The sequence below is a fragment of the Gopherus evgoodei genome, chromosome 1 (genome assembly GCF_007399415.2).
Source record: "Gopherus evgoodei ecotype Sinaloan lineage chromosome 1, rGopEvg1_v1.p, whole genome shotgun sequence".
Lineage (NCBI taxonomy): Eukaryota > Metazoa > Chordata > Testudines > Testudinidae > Gopherus > Gopherus evgoodei.
The window spans coordinates 1,811,111-1,829,234 of NC_044322.1; the positions used below are offsets into that span (position 1 = coordinate 1,811,111).

The following is an 18,124-nucleotide window of genomic DNA, read 5'->3' on the forward strand; positions in this document are numbered from 1 at the left end:
TTGTATTCTTTTTGAATAAGGCTGTTTATTCATATTTCTTTTAAGCAATTGACCTTGTATTTGTCACCTTAATACAGAGAGACCATTTGTATGTATTTTCTTTCTTTTTATATAAAGCTTTCTTTTAAGACCTGTTGGAGTTTTTCGTTAGTGGGGAACTTCAGGGAATTGGGTCTGCAGCTCACCAGGGAATTGGTGGGAGGAAGAAGTCAGGGGGAAGTCTGATTTTGCATTCCCTCTGGGTGAAGAGGAAAGTGCTTTTGTTTCCAGGATTGGAATTACAGAGGGTGGACTCCTTCTGCTTAGATTCACGGAGGTTGCTTCTGTGTATCTCTCCAGAAGCACCTGGAGGGGGGAAGGGAAAAAGGATTATTTCCCTTTGTTGTGAGACTCAAGGGATTTGGGTCTTGGGGTCCCCAGGGAAGGTTTTTCAGGGGGACCAGAGTGCCCCAAAACACTCTAATTTTTTGGGTGGTGGCAGCAAGTACCAGGTCCAAGCTGGTAACTAAGCTTGGAGGTTTTCATGCTAACCCCCATATTTTGGACACTAAGGTCCAAATCTGGGACTAAGGTTTGACAGCCCGTTAAGAACTGCACATCACAGACCAATGGTAATTAAAGCTCTCCCTCTCTGGGCATCCAATTTATTTAGTCCCCGCACATGGATCCTCCAGGCCCCAACCCCAAGTCAGTACTTCTCTTCCCTTGAGCTAGCAGCCTCCCAGAGCTGGGTTCAGCTCGAACTATCGTTTATCCTCTGCAGCACGCACATGCAGCAGCTTCCAGCTGCAGCTCCCCAGGCTTCTGCCCTGCCCAGCGCTCTGAGCCCTACAGAGCTGGAGTCAACCCCACGCTCTCCGTCAGACATCTCCCTTCTGTCCTTAGGCCTGGCCTTGCTTTGTTAGTCACATGACCAAAATCATCTGCCCTTCTTGGGAGGTGAGCTGACCCTGTAGAGGTAGCCGAAGGCCCCGTTTCCCCTTCAAGGACCAGCCGCCCTGTAACAATGCCCTGCACACCCTTGAGAAGAAAAACAGTCCCTGCCCCAAAGTCCTGACAGTCTTGGCACCACACGAGAGACTCCACCTGGACTTTGGCCATCAGGTGCAGACATTGTGACAGCTGGAAGATAAACCGTGGAACCTGTGCAGAAGGAAGCATTGCCAGCCACCATGTTGTCCTCCTAAATCATTCCCCTGATGCTTGGGGGATTGCACCTTTCAGCCACATGCCCTTGAGCTGTTGCTTAGCCACACTGTACGGATTGAGCTCTTTCAACCTTTGCTCACAGCGCCTCCCTCACCCTTAGTCACTTCTGTGTAACCCTGAAAAGCAAGAGAGAGACACCTGTGGAGCTCAGAACTAAAGGAAACAATGGACTGTCATGCTGAAGGGAGAGGGCCAGAGACACTGCAGGGAGGTGTGTAGTGGAGCACCAGGTGAGGAGTTAAAGAGTCTTGAGTTTTAATCCCAGCTCGGTAATGGATTTTCTATGTGACACAGAGAAATCTCTTAAAAGGAGAATGTCAGGTGTTTAGATAAGACTGTACTGAAGGCCAGATAGATAGATAGATTGGGGGAGTGTAGGGATAGACAGACAGATGGATGGGAGGGTGGATGGGGATAGGTGGAAACACAACATTTAGATTTTAGGCAAAGTTTTACAAACCTTCATGGCAAAATTATTTAGTATTTATTATTTGTGCTGCATTAGCACCCAAAGGCCCCAGTCACAGAGCAGGGTTCGACTGTGTTAGATACTGTACAACAAGCCATAATAAACAGACAGTTCCTTAACCTGCCTTCTAACCAGTCTGCCCTACTGTAAAATGAATGTCATCCCTCATTCCTATTGCGAGTACTTTGCTGTGATGGAGCTGACCTGTGCACACTCAGCAGTCACCGACCTGTACAGCATCATTGTGGCCACAGCCCTAGTGGGGACAGACTTTGTCTTCATTGCCTTCTCTTATGGCATGATCCTCCACTCTGTCCTATGGCTCTCATCTTAGGAGGCGTGACTCAAGGCCTTCAGCACCTGCAGCTCCCATGTCTGCATCATCCTGCTCTTCTACCTGGGAGGACTCCTTTCTATGTACCTGCATATTTTTAAGCTCGGCCTTGCTCCTCACATCCAGGTCTTGGTGGCTGATCCGTACCTCGTCGTTCCCCCCATGCTAAATCCAGTCATCTATGGCATTAAGTCCAAGCAAATCCAGAAACGGGTCTTTAAGCTTTTTGGCCAAAGAAAGAGCTTAGCAGAACCCAGTGTCTAGTGTGGCCACTGACGCAGCCCCAGGACCTCCCCGCCATTGTCCCCACCTTCTCCTGCTTGCCCCTCCCTCACCAGCATGACATTCCATGCACAGTGCATGTGAGCTCACACCGGCGGGGGCAGAGCAAGACACTCTGCAAAATACCATCCTCCGTGCATGATACCATAGATAACCACGGCTGGTTTTATATCACCACTGGATAGGGGACAAACCATACAAACCAGGTCTGTCTGGATTAAAACCGAATGAATGGCTTGCCTACCACTATCCCACCTGCTACAGTACGCGGCCAGATGTCAAGAGATGCTGAGCAGCCCTGACTCCCAGTGAAGCCAATGGGACTAATCCTGAGGGGTACTGAGCTATTGCTATCACCATCTGGCTTCTCAGCAGAGCTCTCTGAAAAGTCAGTACATGGTTTTGGAACTGTTTTTTATCATTTGATTGGACTATTTTCTCCCAGGGTGTGCTATTCCAATGTGTTGTTTTAAAATGCCAATGACATTTCTGGAAATTATGTCAGTGCCATTTTTTTTTAAATGCTGATGATTTTTTTTTAAATGTCAACACCATTTTTTGAAAGTTCGGTGAGGTTCTTTTGAAAATGTTCTTTTGAAATTTCAGCCGGCTCTCTGGCCGGTTGAAATATACCATGATTTCTTTGTCACATTTTTTTACTGGTTTCCACAATTAGGATTTTTTTCAACATTATTTGAAAAATCAAAGACTTGTGACCATTTTGACGTGTCAGGATTTGGCCCCTTGTGCATTGCAGGGGAGAATTTTCTAAAGTACCACTTAAGGATACGTCTCCACAGCCTGCAGAAGTGAGCCTGCCAGCCCAGGGCTACAGGATGTGGCTCAGAGGGCTCGCGTTTCCATGCTAAAAATAGCTGCTTAGAGAGCTGGCACGAGGGCTTTGAAGCCTAGCGAGGGGAGCTGTGCTTCAGTACCTGAGCTCCAGCCTGAGCCACACCTTGAAACCACTGTCCACACAGCTATTCATAACATGGCCTATGTGTGTCAACCCAAACTCGGAGGGTAGCTTTCGCTGGCTGTGGAGACGTAACACAAGTGACCAAGTCCTGTTCGGACTGATGGGTAAAATTTACAAAAGTGATTGAGAGACATTGAAACAGATTTTTAATGGTATTTAGATGCCTAAAGATGCTAATAGGCCCCTGAATGCTTCTGAAAATCCCACTAGGGACGTACGTGCATCTTGAGGTGCCTAAATCCTTTAAAAATCTGTCCCATAGGAGCCTACGTCTCACTAAAGGTCAATGGGATTTGGACTTCTAAGCCAAACAGTCGCTGTTGAAAATTTGACCCTAAATCTGGTTTGTGTTTCCCTCCAGTGACCCTCCAAAGCAATCTCAAATCAGCCCCTTCCATTTATACAAATCGGACACAAATCAGACTTGATCACACATCTTAGAACATGGGCCACATATTGGAAAGACAAATGAGGAATGCAGACAAAATGAGTCACTCTTACAAGCTAGACATCTGGCAAACCAGGAAAACAAGAATCCCCAAGGACAGGCTGCCAAGATAAGTCCAAACACAGCTATAACTGGGACAGATAGACATGGCAGGGTGAGAGCAACCCCTTGACCAATCTCTATTGTCCTTGCTGCATACCATTACCCCAGAGAACAGCGAGAAGACAGTGCAAGGTTGAAAGTCCACTAGACAAGCCCCATCTTGGATGAGCATCCTCAGTGGAACCACCCAATGGGGACCTGGTTGGATGGTGAAGCTGCCCAGGTATGCAGAAGGAGCCTAGACCAGGTGTGCTATAAGGTATGAGTGCTCTTTTTTCAGCCAAGCTGTGGTGCATGGTGCAAAGACCGACTCCGGCAGGCACGTCCCCCTGGCATAGGTTTCCCAAAGGAAAGTGTATTCTGCACTGTCCAGCCCTCTCCTGGATTCAGTTTAAGCACAACACTGGCTTAGTTTCAGGGGCCGTTCCAGGCACCAGTGCACCAAGCACATACCTGGGGTGCAAGCCATGGGGGGCAGCGTGCCGGTCGCCGGGAGGGAGGCAGTCGGGCTGCCTTCAGTGGCTTGCCTGCGAGAGGTCTGCCGGTCCTGCGGCTTCATCGGCAATTCTGCGGTGGGCACGCGAAAGGTGCAGGATCGGCGGACCTCCTGCAGACATGCCACAGAATCCGCGTTACCAGCGGACCTCCTGCAAGCCTGCCACAGAATCCATATTACCAGTGGACCTCCCGCAGGCCCGCTGCCGAATCCACGTTACCAGCGGATCTCCCGCAGGCATGTTGCCGAATCTGGGTTACCAGCAGACCTCCCACAAGCATGCCACAGAATCCACGTTACCAGTGGACCTCCCGCAGGCATGCCACTGAATCCATGTTACCAGCCGACCTCCCGCAGGCATGCTGCCGAATCCGCATTACCAGCAGACTTCCCGCAAGTATATCACAGAATCCACGTTACCAGCGGACCTCCCGCAGAAATGCCACCGAATCCGGGTTACCAGCAGACCTCCCGCAGGCATGCCGCCGAATCCATGTTACCAGTGGACCTCCTGCAGGCATGCCACCTAATCCACATTACCAGAGGACCTTCCCCGGTGCACTGCCTAATCCATGTTACCAGCGGACCTCCTGCAGGCATGCCATCGAATCCACGTTACCAGAGGACCTCCCGCAGGCATGCCGCCAAAAGCCTCCTGACTGTCATGCTTGGGGCGGCAAAATACATAGAGCCACCCCTGGTTAGTTTTGCTTAAAGAATAAAGCAAGTTTATTTAACTACAAAGAGATAGATTTTATGTCAGTAGAAGTATAAGGCATTAAAATCAGGAATAGTTACAAGAGAAATAAAGATAAAATCATTCCTAGTAACTAAAACTTAACAAACTTGGTTCAAGATCAAGTTCTCACCACGTGCTCCCAGCACCAGGGCTGCTGCTTTTGTCTTTTGCGATGAAGGAGAGAGAAGTGGAAGGGAGAGATTCCTTGGGGTGGTTTTGCCCATCACGTTTATAGGCCTGTTCCCCATTTTTCCAAGGGTTACCCCTGCTGTGAAGATGGACTCAAGGAATCTTGTGGTGAAAGAGGATCCATGCTGGTGTTTTCTAAGATGTAGATCTGTTTGTTCCTGCCCACTTCCTTGCCACGGAAAGGCTACTTGGTAGGTGATTGCCCTGACTAGGGCGTCAGCTTGTCCTTTGTCTTTGAGAAATTGGTTTATCCAGACTTGTCTGGTAAACACATTTCAGACCTAATGTTGTGACACACATTTCATCATGATACCATTGACCAGTGAGTTAGTAGCTTTCAAATGACACCTCACAAGGCATATTTTGTTCAAAAATTATTACAATAGCATGGAGGGTGTGAATACAAGGATGGATTGGGTCACACACAGGGCCGGTGCAACCTATTCAGCGACCTAGGTAGTCGCCAAGGGTGCTAGCATTTGGGGGGCGGCATTTTCTTCGGAGGCGACCACGGTGGATGGATCTTTGTCCTCCCCGGTTGTCGTCGCCATTTAGGCGGAGGGAGCTGGGGCAGGGGGCATGGGGAGGGCCACCTGCAGCAAGCGGGGGGGGAGGCGGCACGCAGGGGAACTCCCTGCCCCAGCTCACCTCTGCTCCGCCTCCTCCCCTGAGCACATCGCCCTGCTCTGCTTCTCTCCCTCCCAGGCTTGCGGAGCCAAACAGCTGATTGGTGCCACAAGCCTGGGAGGCGGGAGAAGTGGAGCAGCAACTGCATGCTCGGGGAGGAGGCGAAGCAAAGTTGAGCTGGGGCGGAGAGCGGCCACACGGCTCCCCGGGCGGGGGGAGGGAGCTGCCACAGGGGAGGCGCCTCAGGGCAAGGGAGGGGGAAGCTGCCATGGGGGAGGTGCCTCGGGGGGGGAGCTGCAGCCGTGGAGGTGCCTCAGGGCGGGGCGGGGGAGCTGCCGCAGGGCTCAGGAAGGGGAGGTGATCTGGGGTGGGGAGCTACCTCACAGCTCCCCTGGCCGGGCGGTGCTGCTGCGGGAGGGCTCCTCGGGACAGGGTGGGGTCGGGAGCTGCTGCAGGGCTCGGGGAAGGGGGAGGACACAAGGTGAAAGTTTCACCTAAGGCTCGAAACATCCGTGCACTGGCCCTGGTCACATATCATAATTCCTCTGCAGGGCTTAGACCGCTGTGCATTGCACTAAACACACTCGTCAAAAAGAGTTGGCAGCAGACCTGGGTGGGTGAAGGCCAAGCGGATCCAGGAATGCTGAACCTGCTCTTCCCAAGAGGATGATGGATAATCAGGTCACCTAGCCTAGTATCCACTGAATCCAATTCAGGAAATCCATCCCTCCATTGGCAGCCTGTCTCTCCGTTTCTCCCGTCTCTACCCAATTCGTTACCCAGTGGCCTTGTCAACCCCATACTCCAGCTATTCCACAAGGCAAGCGTGTCCAGCTACCCAAATCTCTACCAAATCCATACCTAAACCATGTTCCCACTGGAACCTTGCCACGAACTTCAACAGGGGCAGGACTGTCCTGAACATAGTCTAATGTAGATCCAGTTTATAGCAAGTCTGTTACCAAAAGGGATTCCACAATGACTACTGTAAAACGATCATTTTATTTGCATGGAGTTTTATAATTAAGCACTTTATTGTTTTATGCACTGTCTGATTATACAGGCTGCTGAGGACCAATAGAGCATTATGATAATAGGTAAGGAATGAGTCACTGAGAAATCACCTTGTAAAGAAATTGTAGTTGAGTTGGTTTTGTCATCTGCGCTTGGGCACATAGCTTACACCCATCAACTCCCATTGAAAACCAGATCACTTGTTTAGGTGAAAACCAGATCATTCATAGACCATAGCTGCTAGTGATAGACATCCAAGTGTGATCAGGTGGGGAACAATAGAAAACTGCAGATGAAACAGGAAATTAAAATATATAACAGCAGAATTTGAATCAGGTTTTGAACTTGAACTTGCCCAGAAGGTCCACACGCTCACCCACAGCTGCCTGCCTTTGGTGGATTTATAGCCACGGTGAGAGAACTCGCCTCCTCCCAGCAGGCGGGTCTCGCAGTTCAGCTGGGAATCTCTGCTTCCACTTTCTCCTCCCCACCCATCGCTGGCAGAGAGAGAATTAACTCTTTGTTTTCAGACTTGGGAGAAAAGAAACTGTTCCTGCGTCGTGGGAATGAGAGATAGAAAAGCCATTTTCAATCCCTCCTAGACCATAATTCCTCAGCCACTGCAGAACTGATCATTGCAGTACATTCCCCAGTGCTCTGCCCAGTCTCGTTTTAAACAACCCAAGCAATGAACCTTCCACTAATTCCCTTAGGAGGCTGTATCCACCCCGGGGAATCCATTAGTGCCCGGAGTACTTTCACCGGCTATGCGAGAGGGTCACCCTGGCTGGACAAGTCAACTTCAGCTGCTTTCTGGCTGAATATTGGACAGTCCGCAGTCACTGCGAATACAAGCTAGCTACTGAACGCCAGTCACAGGGAGAGGCCGTAGGAGTGTGAAAAGGCAATACAGCCTCACAGATATTTACTTCGCAGCCAGCTGCCTTAAGTTATTGTTTTTAGTTTGCGTTGGGATAGTGCTGAGAGGCCTCAGCCTGGAAACCGAGCCCCATCATACCAGGTGCTGTTCACACTTGTAATGAGAAGGTGCCCTACAGAGTTTCCCATCTGTGCTGGTGTTTCATTTCCCAGGTGCGGTAAACTTCCCGAGGAGAAGGAATCTCACCTCATTTCAGCCCCACACTCCCCTGAGGCGTTCAGTAACCCTGTGAACAATGACATTTGGTGCAAATAGTGGATCCTCTTGACTATAAATAAGTCTACACTGAAAGCCACCCCCAAAACATGGAAGCATCTCAGAGCCCAGGTCAATTGACTCCGGCTTGTGGGGTTCAGTGCGCGGCACTGAAAAGAGCTGTGAAGATGTTCCCACTCAGGGTGAAGTCCGGGCTTTGGGCCTTTTCCCTTCACACACTGACCTCACTTAACTCCCAAAAGATGCAGGTTTCCATAGCATAATGCAGGACGAAAGGCCTCTACAAATACAAAGTCCATCCAGAAGATGGTTGCTACAGACCAGAGTGTGTGAAATCCTACCTCCTCCATGGGGCAGCCCCACAACTAACGTTGCTCCAAAAGTGAGGGATGAGGCCTGGGGAGAGTGCTGATTCAGTGCTCCCACAAGGCTCAGCCATCACCTGCCTCTCCCCAGAAGGAGATGCTCTTTACATCCTGCTAAGGCATATGGGTGACCCTATTTGTGACCCTATCTCAGGGTTCTACTGAACCTTCTATTTCTCTTGCATTTCAACTCTTCTGAGCTGTCAACCTAAGCCTTTCAGACATTGGGCTAGTTGTCCTTCCAGGTCCCCAAAACTGGAACTGGGGGTACAGCTGTGGTGCAGCTCTGAAGTGAAGCAGCAGTGAGAAGAGCATAGAGAAAAGGTCCTTGTGCACAGCTTGAGCAAATCCTGGGAGAGCTGTAGAAAAGACGGCCATTTTGAACTGGATCCTGTGGTGAATGAAGCCAGGGAGGCCCAGGAGCTGAGGGAGGCCAGGGTGATGGGGCTGCAATTCTCCGTATGGGAGAAGGCAGACAGGGGCTTCTGCATACACTGGGGTCCAGAGAGGAGCAACCTGCAGCGACAAAGCGTTTTCATTGCCGACACTAACCCTCCGTGTGGTTTTAATTCCAGCCTCTGAAATGGTCCTGGAAACCGACCGTGCACCATGCCATGCTACAATCACTCCAACCCCTCCAGCTTCCTCCTAATGGGCATTCCCAGGCTGGAGGCCACCCACTTCTGTATCGCCTTCCCGTTCTGTGCCATGTACGTTTAGCCCTGCTGGGGAACTTCACCCTCCTCTTTGTGATCATGACAGAGCCGAGCTGTGACGTTATTGATATAAACTGGGACCATATAGAACATGGGTTGCAACCAAGGTCCTGTAGTGTGATAAAAAAAACTAACTCCCGGCCCAAAAGCCGGGTCTTGATTGGGGTTGTAATTACATTAAGGCCTTAGGCCTCAATTGTACTAACATAGAGCAAAGTAAGAAAATTAATTAATTACTAACCCACCTGAGGCTCACTTTCTGATTTTAATATACATTATTCTAACACTACTATTATAACACTATTATATTACTAAATGCTGCTAAAATAATTAATGCTGCTATATGGGGTTAAAACTGGAAAATCCCTAAAATAACCAGTTTATTACTGCCAAAAAAACTAACAGCTGTTGGGTTATTATAGTTTATTAAGTAGCTCATGTAAGCATAAAATATAAATCATAAAAACTTGACTAATAGAACAAACAATATGTATTTTTGAAACATAAGTTCCTTAAAAAACAGCTGCTTAAACCGCAAGAAAAGGGTAACCGGGGTGTCAAGGTCTTGGCAATAAAAAAAGCTTCCTAAAAAAAAGTAAAAAGAACAAGCTTTGCAATTTTAGCTCTTTTTGCAATAATTGTTTTAAAAAAATGTCACGTATCAGCCAAATAAGGTAATAACAGATGTATAAGCTCATATAATAATTTGCGGTTTTAGGCTTTATAAGCACAGGTATCACTGCTGTAAGGTAAAGCAACTTACCTTTTGTTAGAGAACCTGTCGTCTCTCCATGCATATGCATGTATTCTCTAATTAATCAATAAAGGAGCCTCAGGCTGTCTGATCAACTCAACTCGTGGTGGTCATTTTCCACGACAATTTGGTGCATTGGGTAAGTATGGATCTGCTTGGGGCTCGGAGCGGGTATGACTTTTTGAGATATTGATGGATGGGAGTATTACTTAAAGGAGGGACCGTGGGGGGAACAGTGGAAGTGTGGTCTAGTAGTTTGGGAATGATTTGACATGGCCAGGGGACCTGACCTGGGCGGCAATTAGCTGCACTGGGGATAAATTCCAATATTCAGTGTACCCCACAATACCATGTTGTGTAACCACAAGTTTCTTCCTAGCACCACATTATGTACCGCCTTTTATACCACGGCCAATTTTTAACGTTTTTAATAGTAAGAGTTTTTGGTTTAGCTGTAGAGGTTTTCCGAGATTTTTTTGCCTTTTTTTTTTGTTTAGCAGCAAGGGTTTGTTTATTACACAAGGCAGAACGAGGAGTCGTTGTTTTTTTTCCCAACCGCAATCCCACACATAGGATAGCGTGGGGTGGTTGTTTTAACTTTTGGTTTTGCTGTAGACAGGAAACGCAGCGAAGTAGTTTTTCGGGCAGCAGCTGAGAGCAGGAAAGAGTCATAAATGTTTAGAAGGAACATGAGAAACATTAGAGTGGAGATGAACCAGATAGAGGGCATCAGCCATCTCCGCACTTGTGCAGTCTGTTTGATTTTGGTCTGCGGATCAGTCATGATGGATTATATAACCTGCCGACTTCGAAGGTGATACTTGGGTTCTTGCTCAGGTTTACCCGTTGACGTTGCCGGCTGAGGCTGCGGAACAAACGGGGCACTGGTGGGATCCAAAGGAGGCGTTACCTTTTTGCAATGAGATGCGTGTACCCAATTTGGGAGTCCTTGGCACTTTACTGCAGTATGGGTAGTTAACAAGACCTGGAATGGACCCTTCCACCTGGGCTCCAAGGCAGACTTCCGCTGGAACACCTTACAGCAAACCCAGTCACCAGGCTTTAAGGGATGGCATGCAGTCTCAGCTGGATCTGGTAGGGCACTTTGGACCTGTGAATGAACAAATCTAACATGTTTAATTAGCGCTTTGCAATATTTTATTACAGAGTTGCAAATTTTGAGAGTTAGGGGGCAGGGGCGGGGACACTGGCATCCTCATTGGTCTAGCCATGAGAATTTTATGAGGGGATAATCCATGTTTATGCATGGGAGTGTTTTTTATTTGCATCAATGCCAGAGGGAGTGCATCTGGCCACTTGAGGCCTGTTTTTGCACACAGTTTTGCCAGCTTGTTTTTCAGATCCCCATTCTTCCATTCCACCGCTCCCGCGCTTTGAGGGTGATGAGCACAGTGTAAATGGACACAAATCAGACATTAGGAATGGCAATATACAAAAACCTGTAGGAGAGCACTTCAACCTCCCTGGCCACACTATAGCAGACCTTAAGGTGGCCATCCTGCAGCAAAAAAACTTCAGGACCAGACTTCAAAGAGAAACTGCTGAGCTTCAGTTCATCTGCAAATTTGACACCATCAGCTCAGGATTGAACAAAGACTGTGAATGGCTTGCCAATTACAGAACCAGTTTCTCCTCTCTTGGTTTTCACACCTCAACTGCTAGAACAGGGCCTCATCCTCCCTGATTGAACTGACCTCGTTATCTCTAGCTTGCTTGCTAGCACACATATATATACCTGCCCCTGGATATTTCCATTACATGCATCTGAGGAAGTGGGTATTCACCCACGAAAGCTCATGCTCCAAAACGTCTGTTAGTCTATAAGGTGCCACAGGATTCTTTGCTGCTTTTACAGTGTAAACGTTGGTCCACACGGAGGGCTTTACATATTTGTTATGTGATTTGACCTGTAAAATGGGTTCCTTTGTCACTGTTAATTGAGACAGGGATGCCAAAACGAGGAATAAATTCCTTGAGCAATTTTTTTGCTACCGTAGTTGAGTCTGCCTTAGCACATGGGTAAGCTTCCACCCACCCAGAATACATGCACACACACACAAGTACGTACTTATATGAGCAACACTTAGGCATACTTATGAAGTCTATTTGGATGTTTACAAATGGTCCCCATGGCGGCGGATGTGCTGCCTGGGTTGTTCGAACAGGTTGTTCACTGTTATATGCCAAACAGATAGGACATGTTTGGCAGTACTGCTGGGCAATGCTCGTGAACTTTGGAGCATACCAATACTTAAGTACAGAAGCAATCATCCCCTCCTTGCCTACATGGGCTAGCCCGTGTGCTAGCCGGGCAAGGTGGGGAAGCAGAGCCAAGGGTGCTACCAGGCGGCCGTCTGGTGCATACCACAAGGCATCTTCCGGATGTCTGGAACACCCGGACTGTCTCCAGCGGTCTTTCTCATCCTCTGGTGCTGACTCTTGCCTAAGTGCTAGATTCTGTAAAGAATCAACTAAAGAGACGGGCTGGGACATACAAAGAGCAAATATTTCAGTAGGAGCCGGAGACCCGGAAAGGGCCGCTTGCCTGGCGGAGGCATCCGCCAGTGCATTTCCTCGAGTAACATCATCATGGGGTTTTTTATGGGCTGCATATTTGACTACAGCAATAGCAGAGGGTAACTGTAAAGCAGACAAAAGAGCATTAACATATGGGCCGTGGCTAATAGGTGCTCCGGTAGAAGTAAGAAATCCCCTATATTTCCACAACTGCCCATAATTATGTACTACTTCAAAAGCATATCTAGAATCAGTGTAAATAGTAACAGACACACCGGTTGCCAAGCAACAGGCTCGAGTTAGAGCAAATAATTCAGCAACTTGAGCTGACTTCACTGAAGGGAGGGAGAATGCTTTTATAACGCTTTGTTGATCGCATACAGCATAGCCTGCTACCAGCTGTTCTTTCGCATTTTTTAAACAGGAGCCATTTACATAATAAATTAACTTTGGGTTTTGCAGGGGAATATCCTGCAGATCAGATCTGGGAGCCGATAATTCAGCAGTTACAAATAAGCAATCATGAGGTTCCCCATCGGTTGCCGTGGGGAGAAGGGAAGCAGGATTTAGTACTGGACATCTAACTAAAGTAACATTTGCAGCATTTAAAAGAAGCATTTCATACTTAGTAAGTCTGGAATTTGAGAGGTGCTGTGTTTTAGTTTTGGTTAGAAGAGCGGTGACCGCATGAGGGACAGCCACTGTGAGAGGGCTGCCGAGAACGAGAGAGGCCGAGGCTTCTGTTAACATCACTGCCGCTGCAACAGACCGAAGACAAGGGGGTAACCCAGCTGCTACTGGGTCTAATGAGGAACTAAAATAAGCTATGGGTCTGTGTTTTTCTCCATGCGTCTGAGTAAGAACACCCTGGGCTGAGCCTTCTCTTTCATGATAGAAGAGAATGAAAGGTTTCTTGTAATCTGGTAGACCGAGAGCAGGGGCTTTGGTTAAAGCAATTTTGATTTGTTGAAACGCTTCTTCTGCTTCCGCAGGCCATGGAATAGGGTCAGAGATTTTATTGAGGGTTAGATCTTGTAAGGGCCGTACAAGAGACGCATAACCCAGAATCCATTGGCATAACCTGCCATTCCCAGAAATCCCCTAAGCTGCTTCTTTGTAATTGGCCTAGGGATCTTTTGAATTGCTTGTACCCGCGAAGAAGACAAAGCGCGTTTACCTGCAGAGATATCATGGCCTAGATAATGAACTACAGGGAGACAGAGTTGTAACTTTTCTCTTGAAGCCTTATGACCTTTTTGAGCTAAGGCTTGGAGCAAAATTAACGTATCTGCTTTTGAAGCTTCCAGAGAGTCAGAAGCAAGCAATAGATCATCTACATATTGAATTAGGACAGACCCATTCGGAAATAGGATATTATCCAGATCCTTCTTTAAGATTTGAGAAAAGATAGTAGGGGACTCAGTATAACCCTGGGGTAGTCTGGTCCAAGTGTATTGAGCACCCTGATAAGTAAAAGCAAAAAGGAACTGACTATCTACATGAATGGGAATAGAAAAGAAAGCAGAACACAAATCTATTACAGAAAAATACTGAGCAGTTGGAGGTATACAAGACAGAATAGTAGCAGGATTGGGAACTACCGCAAAAGTTGGGAGGACAGCAGCATTAATGGCATGCAAATCCTGTACGAATCGCCAGGTATTTTTCCCGGGTTTTCGTACAGGCAAAATGGGAGTATTACATTCACTTACTGTTGGGACTATGACTCCCTGCTTGAGCAGAGCAGAAAGAACTGGGCGAATTCCTTCCTCAGCTTGCTGAGAGAGGGGATACTGCCGGACTCATATGCATGTATTCTCTAATTAATCAATAAAGGAGCCTCAGGCTGTCTGAGCAACTCAACTCGTGGTGGTCATTTTCCACAACAAGTGGCACCAGATCTTATGTAAAGGGGGTCATATAAGGTGTCTAAGACCAGGTTATGGGTTACTGGTTATGATTATGCTGTCTGTATATCTGTATCATTTTGTAGTTGAAGTTTTAAGTATTGGCTATATACTGTCTGTATTTCAAATTGGTGCTGTAGTTCTGGGTGACACCCCAGACAAGCTGGTGTTAGCTGTACTTAGCCTGCTTGATGGCCCATTAAGGACCATCAGCTACACAATTGACCCATTGAGAGGAGGCAGATACGCCTTGCAACTCAGCAAAGTATGCAGGGACTTGCCCATGTGACTCCAGACTCGATTTTGCTGTAATTTTCCACAGTAAGAACAAAGTGTTCTTACACCTGGAAGAGCCTATATAAGGTTGATGCCTCATCTCCAACTTGTCTTCAATCCTGCTTCCTACCTCTGGGGGGACTTTGCTACAAGCTGAAGCTCTACACAAAGGACTGATGACCCATCCCAGCAGGGGAAGTACTCCAGAGACATGATTTGAACCTGCAGTTTACTCCATCACTGCTACAAGCCTGAACTAAGAACTTTGCCATTACTGTATGTAATTGATTCCATTTAACCAATTCTAGCTCTCATCTCTATCTTTTTCCCTTTATGAATAAACCTTTAGATTTTAGATTCTAAAGGATTGGCAACAGTGTGATTTGTGGGTAAGATCTGATGTGTATATTGACCTGGGTCTGGGGCTTGGTCCTTTGGGATCGAGAGAATCTTTTTCTTTTACTGGGGTGTTGATTTTCATGACTATTCTTCCCCAGGACGTGTGGGACCGGTGGTGATACTGGAAGACTGGAGTGTCTAAGGAAATTGCTTGTGTGACTTGTGGTTAGCCAATGGGGTGAAACCAAAGTCCTTTTTGCCTGGCTGGTTTGGTTTGCTTTAGAGGTGAAAAAACCCCAGCCTTGGGCTGTGACTGCCCTCTTTAAGCAATTGGTCCTGAATTGGCACTCTCTGTTGGGTCCCGCCAGAACTGCATCATCACATGAGCCTGGACTTGCCCATGTACTACTTCCTTTGCATGCTGGCAGGCATCGACTTGGTGCTCACCACCTCCACTGTGCCCAAGATCCTGAGAATCTTCTGGTTCCACTCCCATGAAATCGGCTTCGAGTGTTGCATGGTCCAGATGTTCTTCTTCCACAGCTTCTCTGCCATGGAGTCGGGGGTGCTGCTGGCCATGGCCTTCGACCGCTACGTCGCCATCTGCAAGCCATTGCACTACACCACCATCCTCACCAACGCCGTCATCGCCAAGATCGGGTTGGCTGTCTTTGTGTGGGTATTGGGCTGATGACCCCCTTGACGTGCACGGTCAGTCGCCTGCCGTTCTGCGGGCCCAGGGTCATCTCCCATTCCTACTGTGAGCACATGGCTGTGGTGAAGCGGGTCTGTGGGGACATCATGCCCAACTATGTCTACGGGATAATGGCCGCAACCTTTGTGGTGGGCTCAGACTCCATCTTCATCGCCATCTCCTACATCCTGATCCTCCGGGCAGTCCTTAGCCTTTCCTCCAGGGACGCGTGCCTGAAATCCTTCAGTACCTGCAGCTCCCATGTGTGCATCATCCTGGTCTTTTACATTCCGGTGCTGTTCTCCTCCTACACACAGAGCTGGGGCCAGAACATCCCCACGCACATCCACATCCTGCTGGCAGACCTCTATATCTTGGTGCCGCCGATGCTGAACCCCATCATATACGGCATGAAGACCAAGCAGATCAGGGGCCGGGTGCTGAGATCATTGTATCCAAAAGCTGAGGTCAGAATTAACTTCTGTTGAGAATAATTACTTGTTTTCATGGCGATTCTGTTCTTTTGGGTTTTGGCCAGGATTGTTAACCTAGCTGGAAGGAAGGAAGCACCAGAAATTTCATGAGAACATCTTCTTGTGGGATTTCCAGCCCGAGAGTCTCCAAGGTTCCTTTTACATTGAATATCACCAATGCTCCTTTTCCCAACAACACCTGGTAAAAGACTGATCCCACCTCAGAGGTCAAGTTCTACACATGAATCTATCCCTCCCTCCTTCCATCCATCCCTCCTTCCAACTATCTAGCATCAATCTGCATATCTACCTATCTGTAACCTTGAACGGCTGCCCAAGTGTGTCTGCTGCTGACTCTAACTAGCACCTCTGTGTGTGTTCAAGAGCAGAATTCCCCCTGGATGTATAGTGTATCTTTCCACCATAGCTTGCGACTTTACTTGCGCTGTTACAGAAAAACTTAACTCGGCTGTGTTGTGAGAGGAAGGCAAAAAGACATCACCCTACATTGCTCCGGGGTGTATTTTTGTGAATCTCAGCCCTGCAAGTTACTCAGACGCTATTTTAAAGAATCTTAACAATGTCCTGACAGTCTCCTTCTTCCACTTGTAATGTCACCTTGTCTCAAACTTTTTGATCACCTGTTTCTTGCGTCTTCCTCACCTTTATGTCTGTTTTGTGACAATGTTAAAGACAAATTTAAGAGAGAAACTGTATAGTGCACAATATGCACAATGACAAGAGCAATGAAAAATGAAATGATTAAACCGTGCCATTTGAAAATTGTGGGAATACTGATTGTATGCAAGGCCCATTGCACAAACCCTTGTTATTATTATTCGTTAATATTGGTATTTGCACAGGGTGTCTCAGAACAGCTCACAATGGATATGGAAAGGGGTGAAACCAAAGTTGGAATTAGAAGGTGTGAGAAAGCCTTTGTCTCTCTGCCACCCCCCAGCGCTGCACACCAGTATCTGAGCACACTCCTACACAGTGGATTTAGATGTCACTTTCCAAGCCTTTGTTGAGGTGAACAAAACTCCATTAATCCTCCCTGGAGAGGTTCTCCCTTCTCTAGCCCTCATCACTGCTATATGAGATGCAGGACTCCATTTTAACTATGATGAATATTATCAGCTATTCCCGTGGGATTTAGGCCAGACAAATGGAAATAGCACCAGACCTGCTCCTCCCCATCCGTCTGTCACACAGAAACCAGCGCTAGGAAAATGAGGCCTTTTGGAAGTGGAAATGCTCTGCCTGTAACACACACCAGAGTAACCCTAGGCACTCAGAGCCTGTCTTTCCTGACATCATTATTGTCCCGACTGGTTTTCTACTGTCCATCCAACCACATGTTTAATTTTTGATGGATGGTAACATGATGGGACACTCCTGTCAATCCAGGTTGGGACAACTAACGTACCTTGAGAATGGGGGCATGGAGAAAGCAGCAGAAGGAAAGTGGGATACTCATTCCTGCATGTATCTCATGCTTAATGAAGGAGGAAGTTCCCATCATTGGATGGGTCTGGAAGTGCTGTGGTTACTGGATAGAGCCTGGCCCTGGGAACTAAGTGCTGGTAGGAGAACCCCAGGTTCGTTAAGTGGATCCCCAATCCCAACCTACATTCCTGAGAATACCCTGCTTGACTCCTGTTAGGCCCAGACCCCTTGGTTCCCTCCCACAAGCCCTGAGGAGGAAGGAGTTAGTGCCAGGCAGAAACGCTGGACTCAGCTAAAAACCAACAATTGAATCGGGGCAGAGACGAGTCCTCAGGCAGTGAAAAGGACCATTCAGGGGCTCCTGTGGGGAGTCACAAACATTGCCCTCCTCTCAGCTCCCGCACAAGTACAGAGTCCTCAGTGCCTCAATATACAGCCTAATACTCACTAATGTGACTGAGAGTATGTCTACACTGGAACATAAACCCGGGCTCGAGCCCAGCCTCAGTGATAATCCCCCATTGCATTTACACTTTAATTGTGCCAACTCATGGTTTTGACCCAGGGTC

General features: G+C 47.8%; 1 pseudogene; it reads left to right on the forward strand.

Moving 5' to 3' along the window:
- Positions 1–9,018: 9,018 nt before the first annotated feature.
- Positions 9,019–16,351, forward strand: LOC115645651 (annotated as a pseudogene).
- Positions 16,352–18,124: the final 1,773 nt, after the last annotated feature.